Source organism: Desmodus rotundus, chromosome 11 (genome assembly GCF_022682495.2).
Source record: "Desmodus rotundus isolate HL8 chromosome 11, HLdesRot8A.1, whole genome shotgun sequence".
Taxonomy (NCBI): Eukaryota; Metazoa; Chordata; class Mammalia; order Chiroptera; family Phyllostomidae; genus Desmodus; species Desmodus rotundus.
This window is the reverse complement of record NC_071397.1, coordinates 82,818,324-82,839,405: the sequence shown is the minus strand read 5'-3', so window position 1 is coordinate 82,839,405 and position 21,082 is coordinate 82,818,324.

Sequence of the window (21,082 nt, the reverse complement as noted above, 5' to 3'; positions counted from 1 at the left end):
GGCTGCAATCATTTTGATATAGCTCAAAAGCAGGCCAGGAATTTACTGTCTCTAAGTGCGGGATCTATTTCACTGATATTTTATTTATTTTCTGGCCCCATAAGGTTCCCTCCAAGCCAGTTCTGCTCTGTTGTGAAATGTCCTTCTCATGAGCCACTTCCCCTTTCCTCCTGTTAGCACATATATGCACATTGTCCAGGCAGAATGTCTCTTTGTGGATTTTAGACAGTGATGAGGAAACAGAAGTACCGTATTGCATTAATTCTAAAACATAGATTTTTTTTTTTACCTTTTAAACTGAAATTAGGGAGTATTTGGCAATGAATGGCATCTTACAATTATGATTGGCAATGTTTTATTGTTTTCTGAATAGTACCTAAAATAAGGCATCTTTCAGTGATGGAATCTTAGATTTGTTGAAATATGGAAAAAAGTTCTACTGGTGCTCAGCCCCAGCAGGTTACATAGTGAATTCTGGATATGTTCCAAGTATCACATAAGAAACAAACCTTCCCAGAATGGAGTGAGAGGGCCAGACTTAAAGGATCAGAGGGTTAGGGTTCACGGGATGGTCATTGCTGCATCTCTGGCATCTGAGTTGCTAGATGTCCGGCACGAATAGATACTCAATACATAAAAGTAATTGCTAACAGCATTTGAGTCTTTATTTTGTGTTACTTACTATGTTTTAAGTACTTTTCAAATATGAGCTCATTGAATTCTCAGGGCATCACTTTGAGTGGGTTCAAATGTGATCTCCATTTTTCAGTTGCATACAGTGAGGATGAAGGTGGATAGGTAGTGTTCGTTCGATAGGAAGGACAGAGTTGTGACTGGGGCCAGATCTGTTTGACTTCAAAGGCCATGCTTTTGTGCTCTATGTCATGCTTTCTCCCCAGTGGATACTGATTTTCAATAAGTGGTATTACTACTGACCTTGATGGTTGTTTGACAACAGAGTTGTCAGTTCTCTACTTTCTTTCCTATTGTCCATTTTCCTAACATTTTTTCTGGGCTCCATATTCTCCCCTGGTCACTTAATAACCATCTCAGATTTAATAGGAGATGAATATTGCTAATTTGTAATCAACAGTCCATTAGAAAATATTTTACTTTATGATCAGAGGCAAAACCCAATCAGAAACAAAAATCTCCTAAGAGCCATTTGATTATGATGGTGTTGTGTTTCACAAATGCAGTATTGCAGGGGTGAGATAAAAAATTTTGAAAGTAGAAAAACATGCAATCTCCATTTAGTGGGATTGTCACCCTTCAGGTCATTGTGAGAAAATTAGGGTTAATGGGCTTGACTGACTGCCTCTGTTAGGGCTGGGGCCTGTTTTTTCCAACACTAAGAATCCCAAGCATAATCTTAAAAAGTTGCTGGGAAAATTCACTTAAGGCACAAAAGATTCTTTAAGACCAGTCACCTTTTTCTCATTCTATTCATTGCAGAGATCACATCCTGAGGGGGCAGCGGGAGTCATGCAGGCACCATGCTGGACAAAGGAAGAAGCACTGGCCTAGACCAAACTAACATGCAGGGCAGTCACCTGGAGGGCTTGTTCAATTCCAGATTGCTGCACCCGCCCCCACAGTTCCTGATTTATTGGGTCTACGGTGGACCCTGAGGATTTGCACGTAAAACAAATGACCAGATGCTGCTGATGTTGCTGGCCCAGCAGAGGTGCCACGCTCTGAGAACCACCGGCCTGCACACTAGAAGACCTAGGATCGGATCCTGGAGTCCCCACTTGTGACTAAGGAAATTTAGTTTCCTGGGTCTTGGTTCCTTATGTGTAAGCTGAACTGTGAACTCCCTGTTCTATCCATTTTGTAAGACTTGTGTGAAAAGAAAAGAAATGTATATATTCACAAATTACTTTAAAATCTATTATTATTCTTATTACTAGTAATATTGTGGAAGAAGCTGTTATGCCAGACAGGAGTTGACTGAACTTTTGAGTTACACAAGGCCTGGGGAAACAGCAGAGAACATGAGTGGAAGGAGCATGATTCTGTGGTCCTCTACACCTGCATAAGTGTGTTCCAATCCCAGCTCCATGAAACTGGAGTCTGTTTCCCATAGGCAAAAAATCGGAATGGGGAGATCTATCTCGCAAACTTATTGTGAGAGCCATTCAGGATAATGCATTTCAAAAACTAGCACAGTGCCTGGCACAAAATGCACACTCAAATAATAACTCTTAACATAAATTTCAGCTTTGGTGATTTAGCCCTCTCTCAAGAGGCAGCCAGCTCCCTGAACCAGAAAGACCATACTCTAACAATGCTGCTTTGAATGAGCAATCGGACCCACTGACCTCCAAGGTTCCTTCCAAATGAGATTCTGATATCAGTACAAAACAAATGCAGCGAGGTGGTTGCCAGCAACCAGGAGTGTTTTCTTCATTCTTCCCTTGTGACCGACAGCTTTGCCACTCATTAAGCAACATTTTCTGGAATTCCCTAGCAGGCAGAGCACTAACAATGGAAAAGCTGAAACTACATGAAGATCAGTGCACAGAGCTCTTCGTTTGCCCCTGGATTTTGTGACAATTGAATCAAGTCTGAACCAGAGGGTGCATGACGGTGCAATGAGCTCTGCACTACCCAGCACCAGCTAATGGTGCTTCAGCAGTCTGCTGTGGACGGGCGGAAGTTCCAGGCTTGCAAAACCCTGTAGTTAATAGAAGCAACAACTGGAGCCCAATTGCTGACCACGTCGTGGAACCTGATACCATGTCATGAGGCTGGAATGTGGCTCATGATGCCCTGTTGGACAGACTTTCCTCTTACACCTCATGCTGATTAGAAGTTACTCACCCAGGCTGCATGTTTTCTTTTACATTACCTGGACCGACACTCTGCCCATTCAAGTTGACATCACTATTGATACAGATGGGCAGGGTGTCCTTGAACATGCAAGCCTGTTTGAGTGGTAACAAGTGGTTGACTCAACAAAAATGCTCAGCTTCTATCTTTCTCTTCCTTACTGGGGTTAAGTAGACTAGGTGGGTCACAGGACAGGTGAGAAAAGATTTTTTTTAAAAAAAGGCATTTCTACTTGATCTGACAGCATTAGTTGCTTTCCTTGACATTCCTTGCCAACAAATACGGAAAATGTAATTCTTTATGTGAATGTCTAATATTTCATTTTTTTCCAAATTTTAAGTTAGGAGGGAGGTGTCTTTGAATTTTTATAGGATTGGCTGAAATACCTATTGTATAATTGCAATTTGATGCACTATACGTTTTTTAGACAATTTTTTCCCTGACTTATGGTAATCTTCCAACATTTTTGCCTTCCACTCTGCTCCTGGATCCCAATTACCTCTGATTATGAGTTCTTTTTCTCACTTTCTGAACAATCTCAGCTTCCAGAATACTTATTTCCTCCATATGATTTACTGCCAGCTTCCATGGTGACTTTCAGATTCATAATCTTCTCATCTCTTCCATTCAGATGAGCTCTGTTTTCATTCTGTCTCAGCCACTTCTCAGCAACGTCACATCTTGAACTTGGTCATAACTCAGATGTAGTCTACTTCTTATATGGCAAATCCTGAAATCCCCTTCTTTTCTCTCTCTCTCCCTCTGTTTTCCTTTATTCTTTATTGGAACCCTAGCTCATGACCAGGTCACCTACTCCATCACCTGCATTGGGTTTCATTGCTTACACAGCAGTCTGAACTCATTGGTCAACCATTTCAATACAATACCACCTACAATCCCCTCTTATTTCTCAAATCCATTTTCCCTTTCCATTCTTGCTGGCTGTCTAGTTACAAGGACCTCCTACCTGGTCTCCCTATCCTCCAATCTGCTCTGCTCTAATCCATATTAGTTACCCTTTCTACAATGATCATCCTGATTTTTTTAAAGATTTTATTTATTTTTAGAAAAAGGAAGAGAAGGAGAGAAACATCAATGTGTGGTTGCCTCTCACATACCCCAACTGGGAATCAAGCCAGCAACCCTTTGGTTCACAGGGCAGTGCTCAGTCCACTAAGCCACACCAGCCAGGGCTGATCTTCCTGATTGTTAAAACTCCATGAGAGTTTGTGCAACTCTTATCCTCCAAATGCTTCCTACTTTTTCTTCAAAGTCCTTCTCATGTTCTTTCTCAGCTCTGCCTGAAAAATACCATCTGCTTTTTTTTTTTTTTTAAGTCCATCTCAAATAACACCTCCAGATTATCCCAGCTTAACTTGATCCCTTCTTGGTGTTACATTTCTATGCTGGTTATGATGGTTTGTATATATATAATCTTCTCTGCAATGTGATCCAGTATAAGGTACATGAACTTTGGATTTAGAGAGAGCTGGGTTAAGATCCCAGATCTAGTATTTACCAGCTGTATGATTTGGGCGAATCATTCCATTTTGCTTAGACCAAGTTTCCTCCTCTATTAAAAAAAAAAAAAAGAGGTAATACTATCTACTTCAGGGATTTTTATAAAGATTCCCTGAGATAAAATGACTGCCATCTAATAGCCACTCAAGAAACACTACTTCTCCCCTTCTTCCCTATTCCTGTGTCCTGGAGGTGGAAGACTATGTCCTGCTTATTCTGTGTCACTTAAAAGGTCAACATTGTTTGGCCCTTAGTAGGCCATCAGTAAATGTCTACTGAATTCACATGTCCATACCATGTATCTTTTCTTCCCTACTGAAATGTGGAGTTTCAGAGACAGTGCATTTTTTTATTTGTAGCCTATATTCTATTTAACTTTGCTAATTTTAAAGCAGAACATTTTTAATATGTTGAGCCGATGTGTAACTGAAGACCCCCTAGTAACAACAATTCTGTCTTCTTCATTCAGAAATGCTTGTGGCTATCTGCTCTGGGCCTGGCTTAGAGTTAAGAAGACAATTACTTGTGTATGTGTGTGGGAAAAAAAAGTCAGTTACAACCGTGATATCTGAGAAGCTTCCCCTTCAGCTTACTGACTCACTATGATCCCATATGGCTGTGACCAACCATGGCCTCTCCCAGATGCAGGGCTAATAGGAAGTGAGCTGGGAGCACTGATTCACGTCCTTGGAGGTAGAGGGTCCCTGTTATAAAATCTAATGGTACTGCAGAATTCCTGGAAAAATAAATGCTTCTCAGAGGAAAAGCAAGGCTTCAAACTAGATATTTGTTGAAAGTATCATGGTTCAGTAAAAAGATTATCGTACTCAGAATGGGAAAGACCTTTACTCGGATGTCAGCTTCACTGCACATTAGCTGTGGGACCTCATGTGAGTTATTAGACCTCGTTCCTCTTTGAAACGATGATGGGGATACTATGTCACAAGTCGTAGTGAGGATGGAATGACACACATATGGAAGCACCCAGGAGAGTGCAGGGCATTTACAGAGAGAACAGTGAACAAATGTTAGTTGAAATGGCAAAGAGCATAGAGAAATTTCTCAAGGAGGAAAGACCTGGCTCACTTCACAGACGTACAGTGTAGTAGACTTTGTGCTGCAATCAACAGACTGGGTACCTAAGGGATGGTTTTTATGTGTTGACTTATCTGCTTGCACATGCTGTTCAATTAACTTATTCCTCTACCTAGTTATTCACTCATCAGACATTTTGGGGGGAGCCTATTTCATGTTTCCATTCTTGAGACTGATGATGCAGAGAGGAAAAAAACCCCTCCTCTCTAGAAACTATTTACTGGTGGGTGGGAGTGGATGGGACTGATGCACAAACAAGGTAAAATTGCACACCGAGAACCAGTGTATTCAGGCGGGAGAGTGTGAAAGCCTGATGGAAGGCAGGGGCAATGAGGAGAGAGAGAGGAAGGGATGGATTCAGAAGATTTAGAAGGTGGAAATAGTGGGAGGGGGGAACGTGGGGTTGAGGGGCAGGCATCTCCTATGACTCCCTGGTTTCTGGCTGAGGTGTCTGGGAATACGGGGGAGGAGAGAATTATCATCATCATATCTGATCCTAACATTCCTCAGCATCAAACAATAGGGATGCAGACATTGGGGCTGAGAGAGAGCAGATTTGCTGCCCGCAAACTATATAGATCAGATGTTGGCAGAATTAGTATTACAACCCCAAACACATGCTGCTTTGACTACAGTGTCCCCTCTCCAGCTCCCACTATGCTGCCTTTCAAACTCCTTGGCCAATGAAGAGTGACCATGGGGACCCAAACAGCCTGGAACTTCTCTGTGGTGCAGTTTCCCAATCATGAGCAGTCAGGTAACCAGCCTGCCCCACACACTCTGAATGTACAGCTGCTCTTTGTAAGTGACCCAGGAGTCACTTCCTTTCCCACTAATGACAAAGAAACTCTCAAATCTCTGTGCTGTCAGTTGCTTATCCTGGATGGGAAAGGGAGGGACATCTATTTGGAGTGAAGGAGGGAGAATGTTAATTGGTAAAAATGAAAGTACATTTATGTAATCCTAACTTTTCTTCAGAAGCGCCTCCGTCTTGCATTGGAATCAGTGTTTCCTTCCAGTAAATGGCAGGCCGGGACTTGCAGTTTACCACCAGCCAGCCCACCTCTTCTCCTTCCTGCCCTCTCTGCTGGCCACAGCTGCTAACCTAAGAGTCGTGAATCGGGAAGCATTTAAGCAACCTGAGCCGTCTCCCTAGCCTGGCAGGCTTTCAGCAGCTGGTAAAGAAACAGTTGCGCTCTCTCTCCCTCTCTCTCTCTCTCTCTCTCTCTCTCTCTCTCTCTCTCTCTCTCTCTCTGACAGACCTGGAATCTTGAACTTAAACCTGCCTCTAACCTCCCGCCTCATTTTCCGAGTCCCTCTTTGCCTTCCCCTCAGTTCTCCTTTGCCCTGACTCTCTTAACATAATGCCTAACTCCTGATGACTGCAAGACTGCCAGCCTCTGTTCAAGGGCCCCCGTTCACGTAGCTAGACCATTGCTTTGGTCCCAGTTTCTGATTCTTCTCTAAAGTCTCCAAGGATGTTTATTATTCTAGCATTTCTCCCCACTCTCTGCCCTACAGAACTTTCCCAAGTTAACCACTTAGCGTCATGGTTACCAGGTAATCCGAGTGGAATTTATAACTGTGCACAACACAGAGCAAGTGTTCAACAAATGTTGGTTCTTTTTAACACTGCCTCCAAGCCTCGTCCATCCCAGAATGCCTGGAGATTTGCTTCACCCACCATTTGCGACATCTTCGAGTTGTGGATCTAGGCAGCCTCTGCCACCACAGAGTGAGTTGTGTGTGAGGGGCTGAGACTGAGGTCAGCTGGGCCCTTACCCAGAAGCTAATTTATTCCAATGAGAAGACAGTTCTAACAGCAGGGCTCAGCCCCCCGCCCTATCCGAGCCATGTTCAGCTGTGATTTGATAATCATGACTTCCTGAAGATCAGTGGATGCCCAGCCAGATGGCTAGGCAGCTGGATACTGTTTTTACATAAGATTACTGCAGAGTCAGTGACCATTAGAACTACTATTTTCATGGAGACTGGCTCAGCTTTGCTAACTTAGCAAATTCAAAGCACTTCCAGTCATTCATTCAGTTGATAAAGTTGGTGATCTCCAACTGTGCACCATTATTTTGAGTCCAAATCATAGTTTATTCACCACTGGTGGTTTCTTGAGAATTGTCATGCTGAGAATTGAGGAAGGGCACAGGAAATACCAGCAATCACCCCCTCATCGTCAGATTACTTCTTCTGAACTAACATTCCTGGCCAGAAGATAGTTAGGAGAGGTTAAAACTGTCTCTTCACCCACATTCTTTTGCAATTTCAAACCAATGACATAATCATCCTTCAATATCCTGCTGCTTCATCCCTTGCTTCAGCTCCCAAGCTTTCAGTTGCTCTTTTCACCCCGGCTTGCCAGTTTAGGCAGTTGACAGTGACCACCATGCACATGAGATTGCCAGTGTGGCCCCTGGGTGAAGGTCAAGGTGACAGCTAACACCTAAGCTGCATCCCACTCAGCTCACCTCCAGACCTCTGCTTGCACTGAAGTGTTTGCCATCTACTGGGCCATCAGGAGCTCTGAGCCTGTGGCTGCCATGTGCTCCGCACTGTCTCCAGCACTGACTTAGGGCCTGGCACACAGAAATTGCAGAATAAATATTTATTGAGTAAAATAACTCAAGACTGGTCATTGGCTGCATCTTGGAGTTCTTTGTTCTTTTCTACAACCAATGATTCTCGAAGGTCATGAACGCGAAGATGAAAACTGGACCAAAGCAGATTACACTGAGGCACCACATCATCATCTGTGGTCCTGTCCACCTGCAGGCACATTCCACTCGCATCTCAGGTCCTCCGCAGAGAGAGCATCTTTCTTCTCTGCAAACCAGAGAATCCTGCGCAGTTATAAGGGAGAATTGAAAATCAAAAAGCAGGGGTGGGGGATGTTCAGAAGGAAAAGCCTAAACATCCTCTTCCCGATGGAAATAACAATCATCATAATAAGACTATATTAAGCACTTTCTGAGTGTTAGGCACTATACATTTGTTTCTTCATTAATCTTCACAACAAACCTATGAGGCAGATAATGCCTCACCATGCCCATCTGTGGAGGCAAAAGCAGGAACTTAGAAGAATTTCAATAACTTGCTGGAGCTGTTAGGTGGAGAAGCTGAATTCCACCCCAGGTTTTACTGAGTCCACTAACTGATGCCACCCACTGCATAATTGTGTTCTTTGTCCTTTGTTTGTTTGATTATTTAACGGCAAGGTCCCAATCTCTCTTACCATAGCACCTGGCCCAAGGTCACACAGGCCAAGTTGATTAGAAAGTAGAGATAGTCTGAAGGCAGTGGGACAGGGTTAATGTACTGGGAAGCAGAGCATGAAAAGGAAGTTGCAAAGGCAACTGAGCCAAAGCAGAGTAGCCCAAGGGGTCTTCCAGACTACAAAACACAGACTGTATCCTTAAAGACATTTGAAATTCACAGCATCAAGTTCCAAGCGTAAAGTGATTACAATACAAGAAATGATTAACTCCCAAGGAAGAGCTGGAAGGATCCGGAAGGTCTTTTGCTCTGACTTGTTCTTCCTCCAATAACTAAACAGATAGGCTGGGATGAAACTTTGCAGCAGCGCCTGAGTCTATGGTCTCCACAAATAAAGCAAACACAACATGCAATTACTGTAGGTTTGATCGCATAGGATTGCATCGTGTATGCACCCCAATTTTCAGGCTGTATCTGTCTTGCTTCTTAGAGAGCTAGCTCCTACTGGGCCAGGCTGCTAAATGCACTCCTGGAGAAATGGTCACATGGTTTGACTCCCCCATCCAGCCCCTTCTTTAACTTCTGTGCTGTGTACCTAGATCCTTCTCAGCATGCTACCACAGCTCACTTAAGGAGAACTGAAGAAAGTGAAGGCTTAGGTCAGAAAAAGAGTAATCATTTTTCAGAACAGAGCTATTAAGCTCACTTCCAATGCAGACTAGAGTCAGCTCCTTTTTAGATACCTTTAAATCCCCGACGCCTGGAACTGTGCCTTCTCATCAGTTTATATTTACTGTATATTTATGATTTGAATGCATGCATAAATGAATATCCTCTAAATGTTTCTTTATAGGACAGTATGTGTCACATTGTATTGATAGAATCATCCCCACTGATCGGAATAAGAGAACTTGATTTAAATCCTAACTAACGTGTGGTTGGGTCAGATAATAAAGAACCTGATGATCATTCTTATAAATAAAGTCCATATGGCTTTTTTCCTAAAATAATAGACATTTTTTAAAAATGTTCACCAACTTATTGATTTGGCTATTTTGAGTATGTCGGCTATCTCCCATGAAAGTATAATGTTGATTGTTCTCAATTAATGTCTCAATTTGATCGCTATCAGCTTCAACTGGTCTACCAGGCCATGGAGCATTGTCCAGCGAGAGATCACTAGCATGAAATTTTATAAACCATTTTTGACACATTTGATCAGTCACAGCACATTTTTCATACACTGCGCAGATCTTTTTATTGCATTTCAGTTGCATATTTTCTTTCTTCAAATAATAAAGCATAATATGCCAAAAATGTTGTATATTTTCTTTCATCTTCAGTATTAAAATGGCTACACAAAAATTCACCAGTTTTGATAAGTTTTTTTTAAATGCATGCTGATATGACAGCTGTCACAATACAATCTCACAAAATTGTTTCAAACAAAGTTAAAGACAACTAAGAGCTACTAGAGCCATTGTACGGAAAACTCCAAATGAACTTTTTGGCCGGCCCAATAATTAAATGCATTCAAGGGCCAATATGATGACTGATTACATTTTTTTAAAATTCAATATCAAAAACTTCTTGATAAAAGGTATTTTAGGTAGCATTTGGTGAAGGGGAGATGAATTCATTGCCCCCCAAGCACACCTGCATAACCTCACAGTACTTCAGACTGACAAGATCCCCAAACCATCGTTCTTATCCAAAGCAGCTCTTTCTCCCTTTATAGCTCCATTCCCTAATCACCAGGCTTTAAACAGAGCTGCCAGAGATGGTCAGTCTTTGCTTACTGTTACCAAGGCCTGCCGATTTTTTCCCCACCCTCTATCTTGCCACTCCTTCCTTCCTTTCTATTCCTGGAGCCCAGTGGCTTTCAACTGGTGTGCTTCTATAGCCCACCACTCTGAGTCAGGCCCTTATCTTCAGCCTCAAATGTTTCACCGGCTGTCATGGACTAAACCAATGTTGTGTCCCCGTAAGTCCATATGTTGAAGCCCTAACAGCCAATATGACTGTATTTAGAGATGGAGAGTTCAGAGAGGTAATTAAGGTTAGATGAAGTCATTAGGGTGAGGCCCTAATCCAACAAGGAAAGGAAGAAACACCAGAGTCATCATCTCTCTCTCTTTCTCTTTCTATCTCTTTGTCTTGTCACACCCAGAGAAGTGGCCATGGGAGGACACTGAGAAGGTGGCTCTCTACAGGCCAGGAACAGAGTTCTCACCAGAAACTGAACTTTCCCACACTTTTGTCTTGGAGTTCTCCCTTCCAGAGCTGTGAGGTAATGTTTATGTTGTTTAAGCCGCCCACTCTGTGGTATTTTGTCATGGTAGCCTCAGAAGACTAATGCAACAGGTCATTCTACACAGTGTTACCAGAGTTACACCTGTAGAACACTAACCTGGTCCCATGCTTTAAAAACCTAAAGGCACCCCGCTGACTTGTGGGCCCACATTCTTCAGCTTGGAACCTGAGGTCATCCTCTGTTTCACTCCCAGTGCAGCCTGCTCAGCTGTCGGCCTTTACCATGTTTCACTCAAACATTCTGCTTCAGCGGTCTTCCCACTGTCCTCAAAAGACACTTGGCATTTTCTGAAGCCACGACGGAGCGCGATGCCTTTGGAGAGCTGCCAATAGTGTGGCGTGGCTGGAAGAAGGGTTGGTAGGGGGCAGCAGGATGTGAGGGAGAGGAGCCATATTGCAGCCACGTTGTCTTTTCTGCGTGTCAACAGAGTCCTCGCTGAGTGGGGGAGAGGTGATGGGCCCGAGTCCAGAGTGAATAATAGTGTCTAACCTGGGAGTCAGCAAACTTGTTTCGTAAATAGGTAGATGAAGGTAAATATTTTAGGCTTGATGGGTCCTGTAGTCTCTGTCACAACTTAGCCATTCTAGCGTGAAAGCAGACACAGGCAACATAAACAAATGAGCATGGCTGTGTTCCAATGAAATGTTACTGACAGTAACAGGCAGTGGGCTAGATTTGGCCCATGAGCCGTGATTTGCAAATTCCTGATGGGCCAGTCCCAGAGCACAGACATCGCTGATCTGAGCCAAATCTGGAATTACTTTCATATTTCTTGGTGTATGGAGGAGGGAAAAGTCTACTTTTTAAAGGTCTTGCTATTTAAATTATGGGCCTTAGACCAACAGAATCAGCGTTATCTGGGAGCTTGTTAGAAATGCAGAATCTCTGGCCCCACCTCAGGCCTCCACAATAGAATGTGCATTTTCATAAGGAGCCCTGGTGATTGAAAGTACATTAGAGCTTCAGAAGCACTGACTTAAGCCACGGTTGATTGCATGTTCTATGACTTGCACCTGAGAACATCCTTAACTTACACTGACAGGTCGGGGCCAAGTCATGAACATCTAGTACTCTTTGCTTTTGTCCCAAAGGACATTAACGTTTTTTAGTGGGGAGTGAAATGGTTATGTTTTGTGGCATATGTCTTGTCTCTCTTATAGAACAATAAGCTCCTAGTCAAAGTGTATTCCAAAGAAATATCTCTGTAATTCATTTACTTTAGAAGTTCAGCCAGGCAGACCCTCCACCACTTGCATAGCATCAGGTGGAATTCAAAACAGTTTCCTCTGTCAGACCTACTCTCCTGCCAGGAGGATTACCAACTTCTGACGTATTCTCGGGCCTTAAAATGTGGCTGCTGGACTGTGACTTCAGTGTTACCATATGGCACCAGGGGCTGCAAAGCTTTGATTTTAGTTATATTCAACACTGCCACCATCCAGCTTGCTTGATTTATTTTCTGAATGTATATTCACCTCACCCGTAAGCTACTTCAGTGGAAGTAATCGTATTTTGGGATTTTTGCATTCCTTCCACAAGCCTCACAAAATGCTTTGCACCTGGTAGATCCCTGATAAATATTAAATTAATTTTTTAAATATGAGCTATCATTTATTGCTTTTCCAAGTTCCTGAAATAATATGTAAATTGGATAAGAATCTTGAATGTGGATAGCACCATCAGCTAAGTTAAAAACATAGAGTCAAAGGATCAAATATCATCAACCCATTTGCAAGATAGGTCTGTTTATATTCTCTGTGTTTAGGTTCTAATACAACCCAGAAATGCTCTTATAAAGGTTTAGGTGCAAACATTTGCTCTTACAGCCACTCCATTTATCAAGATGCTACACACTCCTGCAGTTCTTTCATGAAGAGCTGAAACCCAGATGAACAACTCCTCTGGCCCAGTTACCCAGAGCGAGTGTGTTCACGCTTACACTAAGGTAGAACATTGTAGGAAGCCCTTTATCCATAGCATCCCATCTAGTCCATACAAGACCCGAGGAATGGGTAAATTGCAATGTTACCCTCATATTATTGATGAGGAACTGAGGTACAGAGTATAGATGTACCTTGCTAGAAATTTCATGGTGGTGGAAGGTGAATTACAGTAGAATTCAAACCCAGGCAATCTGGGTGCTGAGTCCATGCTCTGAGCTAAGCCACGTCTCTACAAACAGAGCTGGGTGCATCACAGACGCCCTCTCCAAGACCCATTTTCTTTTCACCCACAGGCATCTCCAGCTAGGATTTTCATGTGACAAACAATTTATTCTAAGCCCAACTATGCTGAAAATAGAGTCTTAGAAGCCACTTATTCTGTGGTCAAGTTCAGTGAATGATAATTTCTATATTTAAAGCCTTTTCCTAGTAGGAGCTAATTATTTCATCTCTCTTTATTAGCGCTGGAAATATCTTTAAGGCTAAATGAGGAGGGATTGCATTTTTCTTTTCCTTGGCAGTGAGATGTACTAGGAAGTTTTTCTCCATCATTTCAGAGTCTACAGGAAAGACTGGCAAAGGAATGCCTGTAATTATGATCTTATTACCTAAATTCCGGAGATGTTATTGCAAAGCCTGTGACCACATCCAAACACATAAAGTGAAGCATGGACCAGCGGTGCAGTGGCTGGAGTGCAGACAGCCAGACAGGGTCATTGAAGCCTCGAGGGGTCATTTCTCTTGGATTATTCTGATCATCTGTCCCAGTTCATATAAGAATTCACTTCTCTTTTTCCTCCTGGTTTTAAATTCTGGTTCAGCCCTTTTCTGAACTAATAAGACCTCTGAAAAGTCACAGATTCTCTCTAATGAAGGCTCTTTCTTCTCCAAGAAATTATGGCTATGACTTTGTGCTGAGCAAGTTGACACCTGAGGATTGGTTTGTGTATGCCTTAAGATTTTGTAATTGTTCCTAGAGACCTTTTCCTCCTGCCTCTAAAGCCAGGAGATGTTAACTATTTTAAATGTTAAAATAATTTGTACAGAAAAACTCATGGCCCTACATCAGGATTTTGCCAGTAGAAATTAGAGTTTTTAGTAGAGACATTGCTTTATGAGTCAGTCTGTTACCATGATATTTGGTGTGTGAGTTCTTTCTGTGAGGGAGTGCAGTTCTTTTAAGTATCATACACATATATCCATTGGTTGTATGATGCCTTTCACTCCTGATATCTTTTATGGCCTCCTCTCCATCTTTTTCCTGTCACAGGTCCTTTCTTCTAGGAACACCCTCTTCCAACACCCAGTTGCTTAGGACAGGAACCCAGAATTATCCTCCTCTAAATGCAGTGAATAACTCAGTCTTGCAGATTATCAAAATAGATCTCAAACCTTACTCCCTTTTTCTTTGCCACTCTTCCCTGTCCAAGCCATCATAATTTCTTTCTCTATGTGAATGTCAGCCCCTGAAGACAGACACCTGGTGACATGACTTGGATCCCTGCAGCAGCCTTTTAATTAAATTCCTCTTTCCACTCCTACCCAGTCATCCATGCTTCATACAAAAGTCAAAGTGGGCCCTGGTGGGTGTGGCTCAGTGGATTGAGCACAGGCCTGTGAACCAAAGGATCTCTGGTTTGATTCCCAGTCTAGGGCACATGCCTGGGTTGCAGGCCAGGTCCCCAGTAGGGAGCATGCAAGAGGCAACCACACATTAATGTTTCTCTCTCTCTCTCCCTCTCTTCCCCTCTGTCTAAAAACAAATAAATAAAATCTTGTTAAAAAAGTCAAAGTGGTATATATCACTCCATTGTTTAAGTTCTCCAAAGGCTTCCAGTTGGCCTTTGCCTACAATCCAAACACATGCCAGATCTGGCTCTTCCCCAGCTTCACTGAGGTCTCTCACTGTACTGTAGCCATGCTGAGGTTCTGTAGGTTTCTTCAATGTGCCAAGTTCTTTTTCACATTGCAGCCTTCTTCTCCGCTTCCAGTTCTGCCAGAAATCTTCAACTTACCCACCTATCATTTGACTTTTATTTACCTGTCCTTTAGGTCTTAGTTCAAATATTACTTCTTCAAGAGGCCTTTCTAAATGTACACACTAATTAGGTTCCTATGTTCCTCGCCCCTGTTCTCACAAATTCTTCTTCATAGAATACCTTTGTATGTTTATATATTTATCTCTTGCTTCTCATAGTAGATGTAATGTCCATGAGGTCAAGGATGGTAACTTTTTGGTTGATCACTTAGCATTGGGTCGTATCCATGGTAAACCCTGTTATTATTTGTCAGAAAAGTAAATCAATATAATCTGCAATAGATGCACCTGTCATGAAATACAAAATGAGAGAAACTTTAATGGGTTCTCATAGAAAAATGACACAATTTAGCAGCAACTTCTTGTGGGCCAACCCACACACTAATACAGGACTTTTCTCTGTGAAATGAATTAATAGAATATATTAGAAAATATTAATGAATCAATAGAAAATATTAATGTTTGTGGGGCTTTGTGATAAATTATTATGAAAAATATCAACATACATAGCAATGTTTACCATAAACAATAAGCACAAAATTTTTTATGACTTGTCCCAGTAATGTTACCTACGTGCATTCAGTGCCATCAGCCAACTTCTTCCAGGCTGCTAGTTGAGTGGCAGGAAGTCTGAGATACCTCCTCTCCCAGACCAGGACATGAGATTCTTCTAGTCTGGAAAACTGCTCTATCTGTCCAGGGACTCTCACATGCTGTTATTGTATTTGGGACATTGACCATCTCTCATTCCGGTTACCTAGTCTAGAACAAAACAGTTGGAACCTTTCCAAAGTTAATATGTGAGGTTAAAGTTAACTGTACCTACTTGTTTATGCTTATACATGTAGTGGTTAAAAAGCAGAATATTAAAATCCTAGACATAAAAGTAACCCTTTACTACTATCCCCAATAACACTTTCCCTAGCCTGTCTCAATAATGTTGTTTCTCAATGCAGAACACAAGTAGTCTTACATATATGATCTAATCTGACTTTTAAGGCAGGTATTATTATCCTTATTTCACTGCTTGTAGTGGTTAGTAAACTATTACATCTCAGCTCCAAGCCAACCTGTTTCTACCCTATTTTATCTGGGCTGTAACTCTGAAAACCCAATTTTCCCATGCCATCTCCCTGCTGGGCTCTGCCAGAGGGACCTTGAAAAAAGACAGGAAGGTGGGAGAAGGAAGAAGGGACCTGCCTCTCCCTGTTTGGTTGCTGTGCCACGCAAGGCCAGTGACTCCTCACCCAGACAGCAGCTGTTGATTGGAGCCCCCAGCTTGTTTCCAATCCGCCTGCCGACTGGATGAGTCTCATTGTACCTGCTCAGGATCTGGCAGTGCCCCCCTTTAGGGGTTTGAAGTGTCATTTTATAATTCTATAAGGCCGTCTTATTCACCTGAAGATAGAGTCATACTGCAGCAAATTTCCAATGTGTATTAAGTAGGTCTCTAACCCAATTATTGCTAGAAGCGGAAGTAAAATGTGTTCATTGTGTGTTTCCCACTTTGCAAAGATGGGCTCTGCATTGCCCACCTGCCCATAACGTGGCAGTAGAACTGCCTGCCTACACACAGCTCAGCTAGACAGCCCAGCCTGCCTCTTCCACTGCGAGCTGGGAGGGGCCTGAAGTCTCCCACTGCTTGTCTGCACAGCACACAAGTGCACTCAGGGCATTGAAACAGCGTGGCAGCACTCACCAGGTGGTCATCCAGGTGACCCAAGATGAACTGACAATCACATGCAGTTAGGTGAAGATCTTAAAAACAAAAGTGGATTTTGGAAAATACGTCCATAGACCTTTATGGGTCTGTGAGTCTCATTTTCATTAATTAACTGCTTGTGTGGTGCCTACCATGTTAGCAGTGTTCTAAGCACTTTACAACCCTTGGCTCAGTTTATCCTCATAACAATGACATGAGGTGCACATCACTAGTATCTTCCTCTTCAGAGACGAGGAAACAAAGGCACAGTGAGGATAAGTTACTTGTCCAAAGTTACACAGCTATAAATGGTGGAGCTAAGATTTGAACCCTGGAAGTTTGGCTCCCTAGTGCATGCCTGAGCCTGCTAGGCTGTGTCATTTGTCATTTTGATGAGGTGATGGCTCTGACATTCAGTTTGTGGCCCATGGTTGCAAAGCTAACAGATGGCAGGAGCTGTGTGGCTGTGGGTTTCCTTCCATGCAGTGAAAGCAGAAGACAACACAGGACAGCAGAAGAGGTGACAAGAGATCCCCCTCATACCTCAGCTATGTCACTGAAGTCACAGTTACATAGTCTGACATGACAAAAGCCACACAGGCATGCAGTGCTGGAAGTCAGAACCTCCCAGACACCTTTTTGCATAAGTAAGTGCCCTTTGTCCTGATCTCACCCTTGGCCACACTAACACACCTCCAGCACCTAGGGGAACTTTCTCAGAGCAGGCCTGGCTAGAGAACAAGTTTTTCCACCTCTAATTAAGGCTCAGTTCATTCTCACATGGTTCTTCCCTTTAGAACATTCTCGGTCTGGGAGGGGCGCCCACCGTGGGGGCCATGGGGGTGATCCAGACTCAGGTCAGCGTCGAACTGACCCTCGATCCAAGAGATCAAACTCCAGCTGCATTTATGGCGCATCCCACCTGGGTGGTGGCAAGAAGGCAAACATTCTGCAATTTCTAACTTTCAATTTTCTTTTTTTGCTCCTCCAGTTCTTCATGACCTGAATATGTCCTTCTCATTTCCCTGAGTTTACATTTTCTGGTTCTACTAACTTGATAGCTTTCCCTCCTCCAAAATAATGAAGTAACTCCTGATTGGTGCTGTTTGCTTATCCCTCAGAACTAGACCCCAGTGTACTTTGCAGAGGGTCAGGGCTTGCTGCTCCAGAAAGTGGCCCACAGGGCAGCGGTATCAGCCTTACTTGGGAGTTTGTCAGAAACACAGAATCTCGGTCCCGCTTCAGCCATAGTGAATCGGAATTTTCCTTGTGTGGTTTGCATAAACTTTAAACACTGACAAGCACTGAGTTAAGGAATATCAAATTGCCTTTATGTATACAAACAGTTTCAGCGGCTGACCCGGGATACCTGGGTGCTATTGGCTGAATGAGTGTCGCACACCCCGGTTACCAATCTGGAATTGCTCTGGCCTTTGTTGTGAGAGGAGTGTTGACGGCAGGCACAGTAAGAAAAATCTGTTTCCAAGACTCTTTTTCACCTGGAAAACCATGTTTTTTCCTGACATTTGCATAATGCTATGGGTCTACATGAGAGAGTAAATTATGTCACAAGATTTCTATGCTAAATTTTGAGTTAAAGAAAACTGTTCAAATGGTATCACCCAACCCTCAGATTCTCTGAATTTTCCCTACACTCTGTACCTCTCAGTCCTGTTCACGCCGCTTTCTGCCTAAACCCTGCCCCCCTCTCTACACACACACTCCCCATCTCCCACTATGGTCACACTGGAGGCCAAGCTGTAAGTCTTCCTTGGTGAAATCCTTGATCCTCACCGCCCCTTGCCATCAGACTTAGCTGGTTCTTTGGCACTGCTCCCATTGCTCTCTGTAGACCCCTCTCTGTAGCCCTCACTCTCTCTATACTCCTTTCTCTGAATACCCCTCTCCTTGCATACCCCACTCCCTGGACACCCCACTCTCTGGGTACCCTACTCCCCAGTACTCCTCTCTATATACTTTTCTCTATATCCCTCTCTCTGTGTCCCCCTCTTCCTATGAACTCTTCTCCATGTTCCTCTCCCTATATATCATTCTCCCTGTAGAACCCTCCTCCTGGTTACTTTACTCCCTGGAAACCCCTCTCCCCGGATGACCCTCTTTCTGTATACTTGTCTCTCTGTACACTCCTTTCTCTGTACAGTCTTCTCAGTGGGCTGAGAGACAGGAAGAGCACGAACTTGGAAATATGACCTGGCTTGAGTTGATGCTTGTCTTGAACAACTCACTTCCTATGGGAGTTTGGGTAAGTTATTTAATTTTCAGTTCCTTCTTCAGTAAAATAACACTGACTTCTCCTCCTCAGTTTTGTCCCTTGCAGTTCATGGCCTTGCCGCCTCCAGTCGCTACGGCCTAAAGCCTTGGGCTCCTCATGGATTCTTCCCTTTCTCGCTCCCCATGTGCAACCTCCTAGCACTTCCTGCCAGCTCTGCTTCCAAATACCTCCAGAATCTCCTCACTTCTCACCACTGCACAGCCAGCATCATCTTTCGCCTGGATCATCGCCACTGTCCCCTAACTGACCTCCCGCTCTGCTTCATTCCTTTCCAGTGGACAGCAGCCAGACTGACTGTGTTAGAATGCAAGTCCAACCCCTCTCCTGTCCAAAACCTTCCTATGGAAACCACTTTAGAGTAAAAGCCAAAGTTCTTCCAAGGACCTGCAGGGCTGATGCCTCCTGCGGGCCTGCTCACTCCTCTCTGGCCAGCCGGCCTCCTTGCTCTTCATGGAGTTTGCCAGAAAAGCTCACAGCTGGGGATCTTGGCACGTGTGGTTCTCTATGTCTGGAGCGATCTTGCTCAGGATACCTGCGTATCTTGCTCCCTCAGGTCCTTTAAGGCTTTGCATAATTGTTACCTTCTCCATCAGACCTTTTCTGACCACTCCATTTAAAGTGCCCCCACCCTCTTTCTGCGCTCTATTTTTGATGCTGTCACACGGGAAGTTGTTTCGTTGTATGACAGCTCTAAGTCCATGGCCAGGCAAACTATCCCACAAAGGCTCACAAATCAAATTAAGATGATTGAATCACATGGTTTATTAAATCAATTAAGACTCACACTGGGAGAATGATTGGGTAAATTAATATGCTTAATCCAGTGAGCAAAAGGGTAAAAGAACCACAGTACCTGGGTCTACAGCTCCCACACCAGCCTTTTCTGACTGTTACCAGGACCAGAATTGAACTTAATCATGGGGTCTCAGCAGAGAAGGCGTCTGCAGCCGGCACATGATCGTGGCTGTTGCTTACCAACTAGCCAGCTGAGCAGCTAGGATTTTATTTGTGTTTATGGGCCAAGGTTACTTGGTGTCAGAATGCATCTCCCAAATAGGTGGCCAAGTTAAGGACTCGTGAATCTTCATTGTCTCACATTCATGAGTATTTTGATTATCAGGTACCGTATCCAGGCTCTGCCATTTCTTCTGATCTATGCACACATGCTCTGCTTGATCTTTCTAACACATCTCACATACTATTAATTTACTTATGTGTGCTCAAATACGAGTTTCATTCGTCCAAGTTGTTTTTTCCATAGCACCATCGAATATTCTCAGAAAATATTGCAAATGCACATTACAACCTTGTAGCATATTATGTTTTACTTATTTTTTTCATTGTCTCTTCCAACTCAAAGAGCCACAAACACAATAATTTTTATCTGTTTTCTTCACCAATGTATCTCAGCACCTAGATGTGTGCTTACACAAAGTACGTACTTAACAAATAATTGTTGAAAAATGAGTGAAGTTCTGACAACCATGAGGATTAAATCAAATAACGTATGAATTGCATTAGAATAGGAGGGACAATGACTTGTAACAGGAAAAGAGGAAAGTGAAGGCTGCTCTGGCCGGTATGGCTCAGCTGGTTGGAGCATTGTCAGTTACACCAAAATGTTGCGGGTTCGATCCCTGGTCAGGGTGCATATGGGAGGCAACCAATCAATGTTTCTCTCTCACATTGATTTTTCTCTCTCTCTCTCCCCCTCCCTCTCTCTCTAAACTCAATAAACATATTACAAAAAGGAAGGAAGGAAGGAAGGGAGGGAGGGAGGGAGGGAGGAAGGAAGGAAGGGAGGGAGGGGGGGGAGGAAGGAAGGAAGGGAGGAAGGAAGGAAGGGAGGAAGGAAGGAAGGGAGGAAGGAAGGGAGGGAGGGAGGAAGGAAGGAAGGAAGGAAGGAAGGAAGGAAGGAAGACAGGCAAATCCTGCAGCCCTTGTCCTGCCCAGCCCTCTCAGACCCAGGGGTGTGGGAGCAACTGGGATGCTCATTCTGAAAATGTGGGGGTCACCTCTTCAGGAAATGGTCACATTTCCTTTCAAGGCTCTCAGAGTTGCTTTTCTTTTGTCTACTTTACTCAGTGAAACTAGTTTTAACGATATACTGTTGAAA